The 16,788-nt window shown below is 33.8% G+C and overlaps 1 long non-coding RNA gene across 1 annotated transcript in view; it reads left to right on the top strand.

Moving 5' to 3' along the window:
• Positions 1-10,408, top strand: part of LOC138840670 (uncharacterized) — a 122,482-nt gene extending 112,074 nt beyond the window's left edge. Inside the window, exon 3 of the long non-coding RNA XR_011376200.1 lies at positions 10,331-10,408. This is a non-coding gene — a long non-coding RNA (uncharacterized lncRNA). The remainder of the gene's footprint in view (positions 1-10,330) is intronic.
• Positions 10,409-16,788: the final 6,380 nt, after the last annotated feature.

Genomic DNA, 16,788 nt, shown 5'->3' with positions numbered 1-16,788 from the left:
TTAATACAAATTTTCTGTTATTTTTTAATGTGCAATTGAATTTCCGAAACCTCTTAGAAAGCAACATATATGTAAACGAAAGACAGTTATTTGGTAAAGTAATTTAGAAACTTCATTAGATTCTGCCTTCTTTGTGAGCAAATATATGCAGTTAGGTCATTCTGTCTAGACAAAGTCTATTTAATTTTCTTACCTCAAAATAAAACAAATTGGCTATCTACAGATCTAAGTTTCGTCTAAATATCTAATATTGTCAGCTGCACCTGGGTTTTTGACTCTTGCAATATCACAGAATTAAGCTTTATTTGTACCCTGCTACATGATTATTCTGAGTTCAACATCTATTTTATCTAGAAATTCTTACTCTTGACAAGCTTAGTCAATCATCTGAAAAATGATAGTAACTGAATTATATATATGTACATACACACACATATAACTTAAAAAGAGAGGTTTTAACTGTGGTAAATATAACTAGTAACATTGATTCAGCTAAGTATTTTGATACATTAAAATCAGAATAATATAGATTTTAAAAGGCAATATTTAAATGAGTGAAAATCACTGATTTAAAGATTATGTGAATTACACAGAAAATTATTTATGTTATTGTAATTAATTACATACATAGTAAACTAAACTACTAATCATACTAGTATCTGAAATGGTTGACATTTGCTCTTAATGAATTTATTAAAGCCAAGAGCCTAATATTTTCCCCTTTTGTGCACATAAAGAAATAGCTGTGAATAATTTGTCTTTATCATGCATTCTTTTGTACTTTTGGACTAAGATTTTCTTAAACTCATTTTTTTTTAGTTTGTTCAAAAACCAAGTATTTCTCAATAATGATTCTTTAATTTTATGAGAGTTTGGGGGACATGTTTGTCTTATCCCAAGGCGATTTTTTGACTTTAATGTTTTCATGAATCTATTTATATTTATTATTGATATTTTCTAATATTCTGTAAATAAGTTCTTGCTAGATAAAATTACAATCCAAATTGATCTGCTTTATTAAATTTCAAAAGTACATCCCTCCTAGAAGCAGGATGCTTTGGCGGAACACAAACTTCAACGTTCTCTTAGCTTTTAATATTTCAGCTAAAGCATAGTCAGATACTGAATTTTGTTGTTTTCTTTTGCTTTGGTGTTAGGTTTCGTCTCAAATCATTACCTTACAAGTCTTACTTAGGTGACACTTTTCATTAGTGCTGTGTTCTTTTCTTTCAAGAAAGGACTCACATCAAAAAGGAGTGACAACAATTTCAGATAATGAAAATTGATGTAATAGAGAAAATTATTACCATTAAATTCAAGATTATTAACCTAATTCCTGTTATGAGTATTCATAAAATTAGCATTTTCATTTTAAGGATTTTTATAGCCAAACTTTATATTCATCTATATCTGCCTAAAGCACTTGCTAAGTGAATGAGTGCTACTAAATATGCTCATTACCACTGATAGAATTAAATAATCTCAGGCTAAAATTATCCAATTACTAAATTTTCTATAGGGTCACTAAACATTTCAATACAAACTTTCTTTCAGAGAATTATTTAGTAATTTCAATATTATTCCAAATAGATATACACAGATTAGAAAATAAAAATACTCAGTACTTCTTTCATAATCGAATTAAGATATTTTTAAATAAGCAAGTAAAATTATATTTCATTGTATGTCACAGTTCACTGTTATAAAATGTAAATATGTGCAAATGCTATATACAACTCAAATACTTACTATAGAAGATTACTATTCGAATATTTGTATTATTATATGAAGAAACCCTATGCTAAATAATATTTTCAGATTTAATTGTTTGAACTCCCAAATTAATATAAGTATCCAACTTTTTCTAACAGGGCTTTTGGTAACTGAATTCCAGACTTCTGGTTTCTCAGCAATGGGACAATAATGATAAGATGAAGACAATAGTAAATTGCACAGAAGAAAATGATATTTTCTCTTATTTATTCCAAAAGAGGGCAGTAAAAGTCTATTTATATAAACCACGTGCAGATGTCTTCTAGTCAGGTGCCAGTTTTGAGTTATTCAATCTAAATTATATATAGATAATTTATATCTTCCCTATGCTAAAAATATAAAATGAAAAATGAAAATAAATATAGAACAAATTTCACAAAATTTCTGTGAAAAATACCTGGAAAAAAATTAAAACCATAATCTTATCTGGAGCAGGAAATGAAAGCTACCAAAGAGAGAAGTCTCTAATATCATGGTTTTCTTTGTTTCCCCTTAATCATATTTAAAAAGAACTGGGATAAACTTGATATTTTTCTTTTCTATATTCTACATTTCTGTCTCTAAAATGCATGCTCATAAAAATATTTTAATCTAATTATACATACATTGTCAATATTATCTTCTGTTTTGAAATAATTGCGGCTTTTCTTTGGTAAAGTGAATATATTTCATTAATTTTTTATGAAAAGGAGGAAAATTTTTGACTGAGCAATCAGATAATATTTTAATTAAGTTTTATTTAGATACATTAAATGTTTCTTTTAGATGTATGCAACTATAAAATGAAGAATTGTATCTGTTGATCATCTTCTGTTGGGAGTTTCACAACAGAATAATTCAGAGGTAAATTGGCAGTACAGGCAGAAATAGGTCTATGTATATGTTACATTCCTTCTCAAAATTTCAATAGAAATTGACATGTTCAGATATCTTATGAGATATGTCAATTTCTATTGAAATTTTGAGGAATGTACATTTTGTTGTACTTGACTAGTATTTTCAAGGAGAAAGGAGTTACCCAAAATTTGATAAGAAAGGGTTTGCTGTGTTATCCAATCTTCATAGCAGGGGTATCATTTGCATGTGATCATGATAATGTTTATGGCCATTACAAGTTTGTCAGACTCTAGCACTTTCTATTATCGATTTCATTTACAATTTTTACTTTTACTTTTTACTTCTAAAATCAGATCTTCCTTCATAAATAAATACAGCCTGGGTCTTTTATGGGGTGATGTTAAAGGAATCCATATACCACTTCTTCAGGCAGTAGTAGGGAATGTAAGGAGGTGGTGTAAGTTGTACCATACCATATTCATTCTATTATTGTTTCTTCATAATTTGTATCTTTTAATCCAGCATTGAAATCTACTCTCAGAAAGCATCCTGCATGTGTTTTTGACTACTTCGTGTCACATTACTGGAAAGGAATTTAAGTTAGTAAGATTTTTACACAACAAGCATATATACTCATAAATAACATTTAGTGAGCACAACTTGTATGGAGATGATTATGCTAGGTATATGATGTGGCTCATTATCACTTAATTCACAAAGAAGCCAACTGAGGTTCAATAGTAGGGTAATCTCTTGTTACCACCTACTGATCACCGAAACTTCAGCTTAAGAGGAATTAGTTCAATAAAAGTGATAGAGTGGAATACTAGCCACAGATTCCTCCTCATAGAGACTTGTTTCTTGCCATTTCTCACCCTGCTTAGGTGGTATCTTATCATTTTCTTATTGCTTTTAATTTGTATTTAGTTTAGTCATTTTTTAATTTAATGCAAATTTAAGGTATTTTATTTTCTCATACTATGCATTATTATTATTATTATTATTATTATTATTATTATTATTATTATTATTATTAGGTCGTGGGGCTTGGGCGCTGTCCTTCAGCTCTTCAGCTCAAGGCGAGCACTCTACTGCTTGAGCCACATTGCCACTTCCGGTTTTCGAGTGGTTTATTGGAGATCAGAGTCTCACGGCCTTTCCTGCCTGGGCTGGCTTTGAACCGTGATCCTCAGTTCTCAGCCTCCTGAGTTAGCTAGGATTACAGGCGTTAGCCACCGGCGCCCGGCTTATTAATTATTTTTTTGTCGGTCGTGGGTCCTGAACTCTGGGCTGGGTACTGCCTCTGAGCTCTTCAGCTCAAGGCTAGCGCTCTACCACTTGAGTCACAGCACCATTTCTAGCTTTTTCTGCTTATGTAGTGCTGAGGAATCGAAGCCAGAGCTTCATGCGTGCAAGGCAAAGTACTCTACCATGGAGCCACCTTCCTAGACCTCATACTATACATTTTAACATATATTTGGCATTGTGGATTGAAAGTTTTGTCATCAATAGAGAGTTTCTGATGTCAATCAATAAATGAAAAAATAACAATTGATGGTATTGGTAGTGTAGTCTTGGTGACAAATCAAGCTTTCAAATGAGAGCATATGTATAATAATTCTATCACAATAGATAATTATGTAGCTAACTCTCAAATCCTAGGTTTTACTACATGCTTAATTTAATTTAATTTATTTTATTTTGCCAGCAGTCAATTTTAGGGGTACTATACATGATAACCTCTTGCTGTTTCACTGAGCTACAAACTTAGAACTTAATAAATTTTTAATGGATGTCATAATGTTTACATATGAGACATTTTGCAAGCACTGTCTAGCTCAATCCCCAAAGCAGTCCTAGGAACTAAAATCTGTTCTTGTATTGTTTCCATTTCACAAGCAAACCTGAAACAGAGAGGAGAAAAATAAACATAATAAAATTAGAAGTCTGTCTAGCTTCATACACTTTTGTCTCCAATGTTTTCTTTTTCTCTATTTCTCTTTCAAAGTTTTCATTTGTTTGTTTGTTTTTGTACTCTTCAAGCCTTATCACTCCCTGAATCCCTATCTTAAAATATTACTTTGTTCCTTGGTCACAACTACTACTTTATGCCCATAAATTTGAATTTCTGTGCCAATGTGTTCATTGTATCCATAAACACTAACATCGCACACATCTCCCAGATCTTCTCAACTTTAACAAATCCCATACCAAATTTATTACCTTCACTGCCAAACCATATTCTTCTCTTTTATTACTTATTTGAAAGCTTCATCATCCATCAGCATATTAGCCATCATAATTTATAGTTTGTCTGTGGCTCTTAATTCTTCCTAACACCCTCGCCTTGTTTAATCAGCAAATCTATCCCTAAATGTTTTAAACCTGTCCCTTTTCCTCTTCTTCTCTACTGTGGAGATCTTTATTCAAACATGTCCTTTGTGTGTCTCCTGGAAGATGTCCTCGCTGTTATTAACCCTTGTCTTTAGCATAAATTGTCACAATTATCTCTCTAAAGTCACTTTCTCATAAAGTTACTTGTTTTAAGACAGGCCATCAGCAGTATACCACTGCATACATGATAGAGTTCTTTTAAATCCCACTAGCATCTCTTCTTCTATAGATCCTAACCTACAGCCCAATAAATGTTTCATCTTTCTCTCAGGATCCTGTTCTTTCATGTTGTTCATGCGGTTTCTTCTGTCTGACTTGCCTTTATACAACTGAAATAATTTACATATATCTACCTACAGAAACTTCAGGGCTTCCTTCCCTAAAACTGTCATGGCAATCAGAACAGAAACATTTCATTACATTTGAGCTTTGTATGTAGTAGGTGCACAATAAATGTTAAATGATTTAATATTTACTAGTTTTAGTAGCCTTAATGCAAAAATAGAAATAAGTAGAGATGGTACAGAATGACAATAATGAAATTATCGTTCTATTTGGGGGCAAATTTATTGTTAATCCTAGAGAACCTTACATTTTTTACCCTCATTTAATGGTTCTAAAACCATTGGACTGTCTTTAAACTGGAGGTTGTGTTTCTCTAAGGTTGATTGCTAATTTTACTAGCTTTTATGATGAGATAATATTTTGTGGCGGCTTAATAGAATTTGTTGCACACGCTGGTGACTCATGTCTACAATCCTAACTACTCAGGAGTCAGAGATCTGAGGATTGCTCTTTGAAGTCATCCCAGGCAGGAAAGTCCGTGAGACTCTTTTATTTTTTTTTTTTTTTGTTTTTTATTGTTAAAGTATTTTATAGAGGGGTTACAGTTACATGAGTAAGGTAATGAGTTCATTTCCTATGGAGCATTGTTACCTCCTCCTTTGTTTTTCCCCTACCATCCCCCTTCCCTCCTCACTTTCCCAACTCCTCCAGTTCCCCAGACCCTCAGCCCGAAGTTGGAAAGTTAGTTTTCAACATAAGTGTCTTGTACATCTCATTGTTACAATGGGTCAACCTGTATCCTTATTACAGCATTTTGTTATTTCCCTTCCCCTCCCCAAATTAATAAAATGTATATGCAAGATGGAGGGCATCCAACATCAAATACAATGAAAACAGGGGTTATACCATGGGAGAAGAACATACAAAAGAAACAAACACTATAAATATGTTAAAAACAATAGCAAGAAAGAAAAACCCACTTGTGTTCCTATCTTAGCATCATTTCACTTACCATCATCTTATCTGGTCATATGTACATAGCTTTTGACTTTTTCTGCTTGTCCTATACATATACTGGTTATTGTAAATGAAGGAAACCATGGGACCTATGTTTCTTTGTCTTATCTCCAATAAATTACTCAAATAAAGCTGGAAGTGGCACTGTGATTCAAGTGGTAGAGAGCTAGCATTGAGTACAGAGAGGCTGCTCAGGAACTGCATCCAGGCCCTGAGTTCAAGCTCTAGGACTGGCCAAAAAAAAAAAAGCACATAATAGTTTCCTCACATTTTTCAGTAACAACGTTAGTTATACACAAGGTTTTTATTTTGACATGTCTACATGTATGCACAATGTACACTGATCAGACTCCTTCTTGCTTCTTCCCCAAAATAATCTCAACAAATTTCACCGTTTCTCAACATCACATAATGAATCTATTATTAACCGTCTTCTCTGGACATTATAATGATATTTAGATAAAGATTTTTGTCTATTTCTGCCCATACAAAGAGTATACTAGTCTCTAAGAAAATTTAGATATATTGCAGTCTCTTTATAAAAGCATCTTAAATGGTTAAATATTAATATTTTATCATGTAGATATATTGTGTGCCACTGCTTATAGTAAGCTGGATCTCTAGAGCAGGACTTTTTATTGTAGAGATTGGTTCTTCATACATTGTGAATAAACTTTAAATCCAAGATTTTGAAGACTGGAACAATTGGTATCTATGGGGAATGGGCTACTAGAACCGTTGAGATTTCTGAGTTGGAAAGACAAGATGCTATTTATTCTTACTAAATCACATTGTTTTATAAGAGTTTACATTTTTAAGTCACTCAATACTTTAATTTGGAAATTGTCTCATTAATATTCAAATAAACGTAATACTAAATTTTATAGCGAGACTGTGAAATGCTTTACAAAAAAGGATTTGCAGAGGCATTTCATCAGCAGTTTTTTGTACTTTGTAAACGACCAGAGTCTAATGGGATTAAATTGGATAATCAAATAACAAATTGAGATCTGTATACACATTTGGTGTCTTTGGAGTACTTCCTTAGTGAATACAGATGAGAAATGTCTTTGGTTAGTGTAGGAAGCTACCATGCTACTTGGTGTGGCATTTCTGCTAAGTCAGCATGTTAGCATGAAATCAGAGCTCAGATCAAGGGGTGGATGATGGGAAGAGGAAACCTAACGAGGTCTCATCAGTCTAGAAACCATCATACAACACTGTGAAAAGTAATAGATTTGGAAGTAATGAAAACAATTGACTAATGCAGACAGTTTTGGCTGAGATCAGTCTTTAGTTTCTTAACAATCTGCATCTTGGACCAATTCCTTAGCCATAATTCTAATCTAGAGCTATGTATTTTTCTTTCAAATGGAAGTAAAAGTGCTATCTGTGTTTACAGTGTCATGTTCATTTTCTTACAAGAGTTCCTTGTATTTCATTATAAATTTTGTGTACTCACTATTTTTTCTTTTGGATAAACAATGACAATATATTGTAGCTTTGAAACAAGAAGTTCATCTATTGTGTATGGTTTTATGTGAACATAAAATATATATATTACAGTATATACAATATAGTCAGAATAACTGAGTGACTCGATTTTTTACATGCTTTATATAAAGTTCTTTGTGTGTTCATGCCCTAGGGCTTGAGCTCAAGGGTTTGGGAGTTGTCTCTGAGAATTTTGCTCTAACACTTGAAACAGCTCCATTTTTTCCAGCAGTTTTGGTGGTTAATTGAATATAAAAATCTCATGGATTTTCATGCCTGGTCTGGGTTTGAACTGAGATCCTCAGATTTCAGCCTCCTGAATAGCTAGAATTACAGATATGTTCTCCTGGTGACCAACAGTGTTTAGTTTTATACTTTATGCAATTGAGTGATTTATGACTTTAACATTTAAGTAGACATCAAAGATGACTGACCACCAGTATAAAGCTCATCTCTAATGATAACTTTCAATAAGGTTAAATACTTCATCTAGTATCTTACCTTTTTATTTTAAACTATGTACTTATTTATATTTGGTATTATAACCAAGACTTTGGACATGCTAGGAAAATGCTGTACCACTAAGTACATCTCTAGACCCTAGTGCATATGTTTTTGTAATGTATTTCAAGATTATTACCCCCTATCTTTTCTTTCTCTTTCCCCTTTTTTTCTCCTCTATGTTAGAGTCCTCGATCTTCTGATTTGTTCATAGGAAAACAAAACAACACAGAACACAAAAACACCTTCTTCAAACTAAACTAAATCTAATTTGTCATAATTTAGATCTGGTCACAAAAGTCTGGTTCAATTTTATGAACATTTAAGCTATAGATGTATAATATGGTTTGGAGGACTGGTTATCATTCTTAGATAAGAAAACTGCATAGTAGACACAAATTTTTAGTTATGTTATATTTTTATGGGACATTTAAATTAGCATACTTTTCTTGAGAACTAATTTGTTTCATTAAGCATTTTAATGATTTAGATAGTTATTGATTCAATACAAAATTATCTTTGAAATATAAATGAATTTGCTTAATATGTATACATCTTTATAAAGCAGGATAATTAATTCTATATCTTTTTTCTTATATTAGTGCCTTAGGTGGATCCTTCTTAAGTATAAAGAAAAAAACGGAATATCTCATACAACAGTACATTTATATTTCTAATTTATCTGTTTAATGCCTATTTTCACAGCAAGTAATTAAGCACAAACCTTTATTGATCAAAGTATTTTCCATTACTTCTAAATATTTGTAATTTTTATAGATCATTTTCATTGATTTGATTCCTTCAAATGGCCCATCATGGTTTATTTTATAACTATAGGTATTCTAGTGGTGTATATTAAGAGGAAATTTTACAAAATAAGTATGTACTGTATTTCAGTTAAAGTGAGTGTATAGCTAAAGAGATTGTATAGAATTAATCATATTTAATTAAGCTCTCTCCCCTGCTCCCTTTCCCCTTAACTCCCTCCCTTCCTCTCCTTATGTCCTCTCAATTTTCTGTTGTTTTACCTCTGTAATTTTCTTGCTGATTTATGGTGTCATACATATCACAAACAGTATTTAGAATGTGACAAAGGTAGAAAAAAGAATCTAGGATTCAATACTATATTTTCAAGCACATTTATTGTTTATATTAAGGATATAATTTTAACTAGGGCTACTTTTTAAATAAACAAACCATTTCCCCAGGATATGGCTATATCATCAGTAAAAAATTGGATTACATGCATTTTTATATATAACATACATAACATATATCTTGGATAAACACACATACACACACATATATTTCTTTCTGATATTAAAAAGAATTCTGTACTGGAGTTTGAACTTTGGGTTTTACACTTGGTAGGCAATGCTCTATTACTTGATCCAAACCCCTAATCCTCCGTGTGTGTGTGTGTGTGTGTGTGTGTGTGTGTGTGTGTGTGGTGTTGTGTGTGTGTGTGTGTGTGTGTGTGTGTGCGCATGTGTGTTGAACTCTGGTCCTGGGCACTGTCCCTCAGCAATTGAGCTCAAGGTAAGCGCTCTACCACTTGAGCCACAGTGCCACTTCTGGTTTTCTGGAGGTTAATTGGAGAGAAGAGTCTCACAGACTTTCCTGCCCGTGCTGGTTTTGAACTGCAGTCCTCAGATCTCAGCCTCCTGAATAGCTAGGAGTACAGGCATGAGCCTCTGGTGTGCAGCCCTCATTGTGTTTTAACTAAACAAAAATCTATCATGATATTGAAGGATGCTGAGATAGTGAACAAAAGAAAGATAAACAGAAAGGAATAGAGCAACAGACACAGAGAGTAATGGAGACAGGAAGGAAGGAAGGAAGGAAGGAAGGAAGAAAGGAAGGAAAGATGGATACTTTGTCATAATAGCTATTGTTAAAAAAAGAAAGTGTTTTACATCCCCCTACTTTTTTAATCTGGATGCAGCTGTGTCTACTTTACTGAATAAAATTGGTCAGGAATGATACTGTAGGATGTAAATGACTTCAGTTTTCTATTTTGGGAACCTAGCTGCCATTCTGAGAGGAAGCCCAGCAAGCAACTATGAGGGGTCCATGTTAAGAGTGCCTGCAGCTTCTTCCTACAACCAAGTTCCCAGTTACCTGAATGTTCCACCTGTGAATCCTCTAGATCCAGGTGAGTGGAGCAAGCTGATTCCATCAACTGCCTTTCAAGCCCTACTCAGTTTGCAAAATCATGAGCAACTGAATGATTACCTTATTTCAGCAACTAACAATTGGGGTGCCTTAGTATGGAAGAGTAGATAAAATGGGGATGATATTATAACACAACCCAGGAGGTGAGGCTCATTTAATTCCATGTTAGGAATTATTGTTTTGATTTACCATGCAAAGGAAACCTCGACAATGTCAGATGATCTGATTTGCATTTTGAAGAGGTTCTTATAACTGCACTATGCTAAACAGCTTGGAAGTGTCATGGCAAAAGAATATCAGTGGATATATGATGATCAATTATGAAGTAGTTCTAATTTAGAAAAGGACATCGCAGATGACTTGTTTTCTTTCCTTGTCTGATAAAAACAAATCAATTCCAGTGCATTTTATGTGAGCATGCATGTAGGAATATGTTCGTATATATGCCATGAAAAATAAATGGAAAGAAAGCATTCTCTCCCTTAACCATTTGTACTTGAGAAATCTGATAACATGTAAGTTTTTCATCAACAGGATTAACAGTTCTCAACATTTGATAGGGCTAAAAGGAGACCCAACAATATGCAAACAAGTTTTTAATTTTACAGTATGGAAACATACATTATTAGTCAATTATTAGTTAAGCAGTCCACTTCACATCTAGTTCTGCCATTGGTTTCATTTATTTATGTCCACAACATTATAGTAATTTAAAGTAAACTAATAACCTACATACTAACTTTACCTGGGTAACTGGCAACAGACTCATGGCTGTAACCCACTCCACAGTCAAGTTAACGCCTCCATCATGAGTACTTTTCTGAATGTTCTAGAGGATAGTCAAGTCTGCATAACATAGCATTAGAATATTCTTTGAGTTTGCTTTTAAATCAAAGTTTTCCTTTTTTAATCAGGTATTTTTCTTCTCCTTTCTCTCTTCCCTCCTTCTCTTTCCTCTCCTTCCCCCATAAGCAAATGCCTACAGAAAGGCCAATAGGAAACAAAGTTACTTTTAAACTTTTACCCAGAGAATTCCTATGAGATGATTATACAGGTATTTATTTTTTTCTGCCTCCATATCATAGAGATGTTGAAGCCAGAAAATCCAGACACTTCTGAAAATGATAAAATGAATAACACTAAATAAACACAAAGGCAATAAAACATTTAATATTGGACTGCTTGCCTCCAGTTAAAATTTCTCTTCATTTATGGAAAATGTTCGTTTTTTTTTCCTTAAGTTTTAGAGTAACCAAGCACTGCAGTGTGCCCAGGACTTGGCATGAAGCCTGTTCTTGGAGAAGTTTGAATAGGTGCTACCACTATTGTAGATATAGTGGTCATCTAGATATATTTCTAAATATATTACAAATATTATCATATACACGTTTTATCATTATCTTTAAGTAGTTGTACAGAAGGGTTACCATTCAACATGTCAGTTTATGAGAGCAATACATCTTGATCTGTGTTACCCCTTTCACATTTGCCACCATTCCCCCCCACTCATCCCCTCAGTTTCCCTAGTTTCATAGAATATGCAGTGCATATTGCATAAATCTTACTTATCCTCGAGATGTTCACAATGCAGTTGATAAAGACAGTGCACATGAATCTAGGAACCCTGTGATAGCCATGCAATGTGCCTGCAAAAATGTAAATAGTTGCTGGACTAGGTTGCTTATTCCTATAATTCTAGCTACTTATCTGGCTGTGATCTGAGGATCACAGTTCAAAGCCAGACAGGACGGGAAAGTCTAAGATACTCCAATTTCCAGTTAGATAGCAAAAAAAGCTGGGAGTGATAGAATCCTAGCTGTGAGCACAAAAGCACAGGTACAGCACCCAAACCTTGAGCCCAAGCCCCAGGACCGACACACCAGAAAAAAGTAAATTATTATCCTTTTCCCCTAAACAAATATAATTTAAATTCATTTCTGTGGTATTTCTGTATTTGATTTCTAAAGTACATAGACAAGGTCTGAAGCAGTTTTTGCTAATTTTGATTTCTGCATAACCAAGAAACTTGGCCTGGTGGTGTTGATATTTATTACATCACTACTGGATCCTTTCTAATGTTTGATAGAAGTTGGTAAAAATAAAGCCTTTGAAGGTGCACTTTTGTCAAATATCCATGGGACATGTGTGAGGTAGCCATGGAACATATGGAAAAGGAATACCTATTCTCACTATTTCTATTCTGGATGCTAAACTGTTCAAAGTATTCATGTGTCTCAAGGAATTTAAAGTATGACTCATTTCTTTCCCATACATGACAAATTCATTTATATTGCTGAACCTCCTTAAACATATTTCTCATTTGTAAAACTGCAGTGGCCACTCAACATCCCTCTTGGAGTCCTTGGAAAGGTTCAGCACTGTAATTTGTGGGAAGGATTTAACAAGATTCCTGGCACACAGTTAAAGCTCAGTAAGTATGTTGTATGTGTATTTTAATGGTGATCATCTCTGCCTTCTTTTAATGCTTTCTAAATATATCTAAATTTTGTTGTGCTGAACAGATGTCAAATAATTATAAATAACCTGACATCTCACAGTATCTTTAGAAATGGAATCCAAAATCATATTAGTGCAATGAAATAAAATAAAGCCATATGAAAAGAGCATTTGAGGAAATTGTACTATTCAGAGGGCATTTAAATTTGGAAAACTAAAATCTCTACTGCTTGGAATTGTATCAAAAGGTAATTATCAATGTGTTATTCTCTAAATTGTGTATGCATGCACGTGTGCATGTGTGTGCAAACACATAATTTATATTTAAGTACTTGGAATTTAGTTTCATTTTAATAAATAAGATGGTTGGAACAAAGGATGGCCATAAATGCAAAAATGAAAACTAGCACATGCCTTGTTGCTTTCTGTAAAGACAGAAGGGGAGGCTCACAGCAGAGTCACAGAGACAGGAATCCTTGGTTACACAGAAGATACCTGGTCTGGCTGCTGGCCAGCACATAGGGAATGGGATGCTGAGAGATTAATGGCAGCTGGCAAGGCTGTGCTGCCCTTTGAAGTCAGAGATTCTATGCCTGCTTGTTAGAGGTTTAAGCCTTTAGCTCTCTGATTCTATTTCTCTTCTGCCTTGTCAATAGAACTGCGCACCTGTAGCCTCATTCTATGAATTAACAAATAGCATTTTGAAATAACAATTCTTCTGTTGTCTTATTTTTATGATGCCCACATAAAAGCCAGTAGAAACAACATCTTGTGGTTTTCTAGGTATCAGCTTTTAGCAGGGTGTTATTTTGGGTTGCAAAGGGCCTTTTGACATCCCTGTGGGATTGCTTCCTTCAGCTGTACTCACTTTGGGTCACTGGAGGAGAGCAGGTGCTTTGAAGCTGACAGAGACGGAGAGGTGAAGTGTGGGCCAGTGCACTACTACATGGAACAGGTGTGTGTGAGAGGGTGAGGGCAGCTTCCTCACCCTGAGACTGCACAGACACACTTCTTTCCTTCAAGGAGCCCAGAATGTTCATGAAGCATGAAAAGCTTTCAATCTATTTCTGACATGGTAAAAAAAAAATAGCATGTCCTAAATCAAGACTTTTCCCTAAAAGCTCCATTTCCCCATTTAGAGTGAAGTGGATAGATAATTGGATTTAAATGACACAGTGGTTGAAAAGGATGAACAATAATTCCATTGTGCTATTTAAAACCCAAATAAAGGTAGTTTTTAAACCATTATTTTGGTTTGGTTTGGCTTGCTCTTTCCAATCTATCCTGATCAGTCTTTTATCTATGGTGAGCTAAACAAAGTCATTTAAAAAATATCCTTAGCTTACCACAACTCAAGACTGCACACTAGTTTATTTTATTAAAAAATATCTGCAGCCTCAAATAAAGCAAAAAAGCCCATGGATTATCTGAGAATGGAGACAGTTCCTTTTACTTTTATGAACTAATATGGGTAAGTGCTCCACCACAGAAATGGACTATTAAAGTGTTCTGATTTCCTCTGAGGTTCGTTTCTCTTTTGTACTCTTTTGTATAATACAATGACCTAAGCAATAGAATCATTCATCAATAGAGAATTTTCTAAAGTGTGTTCTGTTTTTGCACAGCTGTGTATTTTCTGTTTTTTTAATTCCCAAAGCTCCTCACCTAGTTGTCATACATGTCTTCATAAAATTTTATCCGCAATTTGGCTCATCTGCTCCTAGTGACCTTGAACAAAACCAAATGTCCATGATTATCCTGTCTTTCAGGAGCATATGTTGAAATACTCTTATCTTAAGTAGTTAAAAATAAGTGAAATCTTATTTTGACATCTGGCTGTTTCTTCTCTTTCCAGTGGATTTAATAAGACATTCCAGTCTGCAGAGGTTTTCTGTAATACATATACATACTTTTAATGTTGTAAAATGCATATCTTTATAAGACATATTTTATGGGCCCATTACATTATATCTTTATTATCCTATGTTTCTGGATCCCAAGTTTTGTGCTGGACAAGGGCTATTGTGTTAAATTCTTCTGTAAGTTTTCATGAAACATCTGTAAATAACAATTTATTCCTCATTTAATAGAATGCAGAAATCAGAAAGAGATGTCAGTAAGGGACTGGAAGAGAGCAAGGGAACTATTTTGAAAATCTAAAGATATTCAGAATTGTATCCTTCAACATCATTCAAAATCTCTTTAAGACTTGCTTGTAAAGTCAAAGTTTATACTTCTGTAATACATGTATTGGTAAGAGTTTCAAACAGGAAAATTGTATGAATCATTTTCTTTTAGCAAAACCTAGACCCCCATCACAGTAATGAGATTTATGCCACCAGGATTTTTCTCCCTCTGTAAATTTTAAGTTTTACATCAGTCTTTAGTGATGTGCTAGAATTATGCATCATTTCACAATGGTGTTTTTTTCCCCTAAGGGATCATTTTATACTTTACTTAAGTATAATTTCATTCCTTCTTTTATATAAAGCTTCAGGTTAAATTCAACATGACACTGTGAGTGATATACTTGCTACATTTGTACTAATATATGCAAACTTAGGGAAGAATTACTTATCGGGGAATAATATGTTTAAGATTTTTAATAAAGAAAAGTTTAATAAGCATAAAAAGAGCAGTGTATGGAATTGGTGACAGATTGACCACAGTGAGAATCAAAGTTGTGTGGCAGAACTGCTTTCTTGAGCCTTTGTCTCTTAAGCAACAACCTGTATCCTTAAGGATGGGGGAAATCCCAAGATCCTGGCTTCAGAAATAAGAGAAGTTACTTTGGAAAAATGTGCAATTTTATTTGTTGAAACAACTATACAATAAATTAATTTGGGAAACATTTTTTAATCTTTTTTTTTTGTCAGTCCTTGGACTTGAATTTGGGGCCTGGGTGCTGTCCATGAGCATTTCAGCTTAGGGCAAGCACTCTACCACTTCAGCCACAGCACCACTTCCAGTTTTTGATGGTTAATTGGAGATAATAATCTCACAGACATTCCTGCCTGGGCTGGCCTTGAACCATGATCCTCAGATCTCAGCTTCCTGAGTAGCTAGGGTTACAGGTGTGAGCCACCAGCACTTGGCTCTTTGAATCTTTTGTGACTTTTTCCCTCCTGTTTTCTCCAATTACAAGACAAGGACTTGAGTACAGGTGAATTAAACAATGAGAAAATACAAGTTTGACTAAAAGTATCCAGGTGCTGCCCTCTGAGTAGGAAATTACCCACAGAAGATCACACCCTGTTTCATTTGAATTAGAAAATTAGACAGCTACAATGATACACTTAGTACATATTGAGGTTCTTTTTCTAATTTTCTTGTTATAATAGTAGAACTTATTGTTTCATATACAGTGAACAAAACAACATGTGTTCCTTCTTTAAAGCCACTTTTGGGAATGAAGAAAAATTATATCCAAACTCAGACTTAGTCAGATTTGAAATAGTTGTTGATTGAAGAATGATAACTCTTTTGCAAAATACAGTGGGAGCTATAATTCAGCTCTAGACTAATTTAGACTGCATGCTTAGTGCAAGCAGAATATTCTATATTTAATCAATAACAACAGGATTAGAACACACAAACAAATCTCATGACTGTACCTGATCAGACAATATGTCAATGCACAACATGAATTTTGATGGGTCAAAGAAGACAACTGGGGTGCATGTCTAATTTCTTCTAATCGCCATTGCATAGAGATAAACAAAGATACTTGTGCTTATGTGGAGTATGATTGAAATGCATAGAACACCTGTATTCTCAGCTTTCTGTCTCAGGGAAAGATATTTATTGCAAAGAATATTGAAGAATATTTTATGATAATCTAAGACAGCATAAAAC

The sequence above is a fragment of the Dipodomys merriami genome, unplaced genomic scaffold, assembly GCF_024711535.1.
Source record: "Dipodomys merriami isolate MVZ:Mamm:240054 unplaced genomic scaffold, mDipMer1.0.p SCAF_30, whole genome shotgun sequence".
Taxonomy (NCBI): Eukaryota; Metazoa; Chordata; class Mammalia; order Rodentia; family Heteromyidae; genus Dipodomys; species Dipodomys merriami.
This window is presented reverse-complemented; position numbering and strand designations above follow the sequence as displayed.